The sequence below is a fragment of the Triticum dicoccoides genome, chromosome 3A (genome assembly GCF_002162155.2).
Source record: "Triticum dicoccoides isolate Atlit2015 ecotype Zavitan chromosome 3A, WEW_v2.0, whole genome shotgun sequence".
Classification (NCBI taxonomy): domain Eukaryota; kingdom Viridiplantae; phylum Streptophyta; class Magnoliopsida; order Poales; family Poaceae; genus Triticum; species Triticum dicoccoides.
Genome location: NC_041384.1, coordinates 713,136,643 through 713,140,809, shown reverse-complemented (window position 1 = coordinate 713,140,809; position 4,167 = coordinate 713,136,643). Strand labels below are relative to the sequence as shown.

The following is a 4,167-nucleotide window of genomic DNA, read 5'->3' as shown; positions in this document are numbered from 1 at the left end:
GAGCCCTCTGAATCATGATAATGGGATACCTTAGCTCTGCTCACCTCCAAGCAGCAAAAACTACTTTAGGACAAAGTGGACAAATGTTAGTATTATAAAATATCAAATTGCATACCTACATACAGAGTTAACACATGCAAATTTTGACAGAGACTCATGTAGGGCACAATGACGAATCTGAAAGAACAACTAAAATAATGAACGATTGTAAACCACAATGACGAATCTTAAGGAATCATGCATAAGTAATACCAAAGCATGATGCTGAAAGATGCTTGTGTTGTCAGAGTAGAGAGGGTGATCGAGGATTGTTATGGGAGGAACAATATAGAAGTACCACTCGACTGCGGAAAGGATGGGCACAACAATCGCCATGAATGCGCTCTTAGAAACTGAAGTACGATTGTGATCAGTTCCCAGCAGATGGGTTGCCGACCATCATCGCCCGCGTCCCCCTCCCCACTTCATAGAAGGATCGACCGGGCCTCTGATTCATCCGCATCCGGCATGTCCGCCGGATTCTCTCTTCGGCCGGATCGGCTTCCCTTGCAACCTCGGCTGAAGGGCGTCGTATTCGATCCTCGCACGCCTCCTCACTTGCCGCGGTTGGGATCTTGGTTCTGGATAGACTCGTGCGACTGGGCTCCGTCGACCGCCTCCTGTGGCTTCCTTAGATGGGCTGTCTGGCCCAATTAACGACTCCAAAACCCCCAACCTCCCCCTTAGATGGGTTGTCTGGCCCCAACTCCTGATGCGTGGACGCTTTTTGGTCCCGGTTGGTGTAAAGAATCGGGACCAAAGGCCCTCTTGCCTGGGCTCGGTGTAGAGGCCACATGGAGGCCCATCTGTCCCGGTTCGTAAGCGAATCGGGACAAAAGGTCATGGGCTTTAGTCTCGACCCTTTAGTCCCGGTTCCAGAACCGGGACAGAAGGGCCTCTGGAACCGGGACAAATGGGCCTTTTTCTACTAGTGCACCAAGTTCACGTGCTGGCCATGCATGCAGCTGCTGGCCCCGGTTCCGATGGTTTGGTAATGTTCTCAACATGGAGAGAGAAAAAGAATCCACAAACGTATTTTCATGGCCACTCGCAATGAAAGGATATTTATACATCCTCTACGGTGTCCAATTGATTAGTCATGCATTTCGCCAAAGAGCACTCAATATTAATAGGATGTTATTTTGCCTCGCGGGTCCTTGCTACATGATACACCAATACAGTGTTGTCGGTACGAGAAAAATACATTAACCAGACACTGTTTTATTCTATTTAGGCAGAAAGGGAAGCAAGCGATATCCTTTAATTCCCTGCAGGCGCAATCTGGGCTGCAGACGCATATTGAGCTGCAGGTGGTATCATTCAGAGTAAGCACCAGCATCCGTTATCAGCACATACACCATAAACCGTGTCCGCCTTATATTTATAGGTGCACAGTGCTGTGCATGAAGCTATGCTTCGACATGCCTTGGAAATGTTGTACTGGGCACAACGAGCAGTGATGCCTGCGGGGTTTCGAGAGCAGGAGCATGGATAAGCCGAAATATATTTCCTACAAGTGCGGTGGAGAAAAACATACTGGAAAAATACCTGAACAGAGCACCGAAAGGAAAAGGCATATGAGCACCACCTGGACAGTCTTCATCCTTGATTTGTAGAAAAACTATGTTATGTAGGAGATTTTTGTTTTACTTAGGAGTTGTGTTTCCGGCGGTTGTATCCGTAGCTTTCTATCTTTGTGGATGTGCAACGGAACTATACAGGTTGGGTGCTTTATAGCAGCCATGCTCTGGTTATACTAAGTGGAATCAATTAATAACATTTATTGAAATATTAAAACAGGTAAATGGGTGGACGCGCAACTTATTATTATTCTAGTTCGTTAGTATAAATTTATAGTTTTGCTAAGTATAGGGGATAAACTGGATCCTATTAGTATCCCATTTTATGGTGGTTAATTAAGACATGCTTATCCGCACCTATTATTTTGGTTATGGATATGAACATATGAAGTACTGACAAGCAACACTACCAGACCCCGCATCCGGCTGGCCTGCAAAATGCGTTTGCAGTTCGTGGAAAACGGCTTTTGTGGGCTGGCTCGCACGGCCGCAGATGCAGACCCCCCAAACGGACCTGTATAAAAGGATATTCGTGGAATATACTTTTTTACGGGTTGGCTTTTGCGGTGTCTGCACGGGCACCGCCGCGTTGACCCGCAAACAGAAAACGCCCAATTCTCAAATTTGAAATTGGTGCCCACGAATAAGTTCAAATTAAAACAACATAACACAGTTTATGCGCAAATAAAAGCCTCAGTTTAGTAGGCAAACGCAAAAGAGGGTCTTGCAAAAGTGACGACCACGTCCGGCATCATCTTGGTCGATCTTCACTCCATGCCATCGAGTCCATCTTGAAGTTCATTACCACCACCGAATCCACCTCCGGCGCTTGTTCCAACTCCCGCACCGAAATCATCGACATTGCCAGCAGAGAAAACATCTCTGGAAGTATAACATGCACCGGCCAACACAACCATTCTCCTCTTCAAGATTTCTCTCCTTGCCATATCATGCCATGTTTTGGTGAGGTCGTCCATGTCACTGCGGTTCATTGACATGATCTTGTTCTCTTCGGCGAGCAACTTGGACATGGCTTTGTTTTCATCGGCATGTGCTCTTCTATCCTCAATGGCCGCTTTGTGCGGCCCTTCTTCCTTGAGCAATTGCCACTTTTCTTGCTTCTCCTTTGCCTTCTTCTCGGCCAACTCTTTCTTGATCTCCAACGACTTCAACAACATAAACTCATTTGATTACACCATGGCATCAATCGTCTCCCTCAAGCTCGATGCTTCATGCTCTCTCTTCATCTTCTCCTTAGTCTTCTTGTCGCCATCGGGCGTGTTCAAATTTCTTGGGCCATCATCATCCTCATCATCATCCATGTTTGTAAGTGAGCCTCTCTTCTATGGGGATTCTTTCTCGATCAACTTCTAGTTATCGCACTTTTGGAGCAACTCCCAACAATGCTCTAGTTTGAAGAATTTGCCTTCCGAAGCTTCCATGTATTTGTATCTATGTTGGGCAATTTTTATCTACACAATGTGAACAAAGTGAAATGATGCAATCATTTCATATGATGTAATATGATGATGCACAAGTTGAACAAAGGCAAAACATACTCACATACTCGGATTCCACGGCTCCACTTGGAGGTGCATTGCATACTTGCTCTCCAAGCAAGCTGCCCAACGGCTGCACGTAGGCTTGATATTCTCCCAACGACCTTGAAGAGACCGAAATGTGCATGGAGTTCTATTGGGGTACTTTGCCATCATGCGGAAGTATTGATCTTTGATCCTTTGCCAATACCTCTTGGCGGTTTGAGAAGTACCCGTGCATGCGTCAAGAGACACCGCACTCCATGCATTCATGAGAACTTGATCTTCCAAGATCATGTAGTTCTTCAATCTCTGGCTTTTCCCAGTTTTTGTTTGCGATTGCTCATATGCTTCCGCTTCGATCTCCTCTAAATCGTCCTAAAAACCATGATCGTCCACGCCGGCCTCTGTTTCATTGTAGTCGAATGCTTCAAACGGGACTTGATCAATGTCACCGGCGTTGGTGTCCAACAAGTTCATGAACTCGGCAGTTGCATTGTTCGAACCACCGCTATAGTGAAGCACAACAAGTCACGAGCTATTGCAAAATGCCGAAAAGCAAAGAGAATTGCCATGACCGAAGACACATACCTTCCGGCCATTTCGTCAAACACCTCGCTTGCGGGGGGAGCAGCACCATTGAGCGGCATCGTCGGGGCACCTCTTTCCGAGCCGGAGTGAGCGGATGAAGGAGGTGGCTTCTTTGTGGCCGGAATATTCTTCCTCTTGACGCCGGCGACCTTGGCGACCTTCTCCGCCGCCGGCCGAGATCGCGCAACAACGTTGGTGCCCGGAGCGCAGGCCCTCGCAGCGGGGGCTGCCGGAGCGCTGCCCTGCACGACCACGTTGCCCTGCCACTTGCGGGCAAGCGCGACTTGACCTTGGGCAACAACGGGGACAATTGGGCCGGCGACGAGATCCGCCAGAGGAGAAGGAGCGCCAGCGACCTCGACGGTGACGTGGGACAGCAGGGAGTCATCCATGGCGGCGAAGGACTGCTAGGGAGCGTG

At 48.1% G+C, this 4,167-nt stretch overlaps 1 long non-coding RNA gene across 1 annotated transcript; it reads right to left on the bottom strand.

Annotated features, from left to right (window-relative positions):
* Positions 1–1,159: 1,159 nt before the first annotated feature.
* Positions 1,160–1,724, bottom strand: LOC119273412. Its single transcript, XR_005134851.1, has 2 exons — positions 1,588–1,724; positions 1,160–1,502 (listed from the first exon to the last, which is right to left on the bottom strand). It is a non-coding gene; the product is annotated as an uncharacterized LOC119273412 (long non-coding RNA).
* Between the last annotated feature and the right edge of the window lie 2,443 nt (positions 1,725–4,167).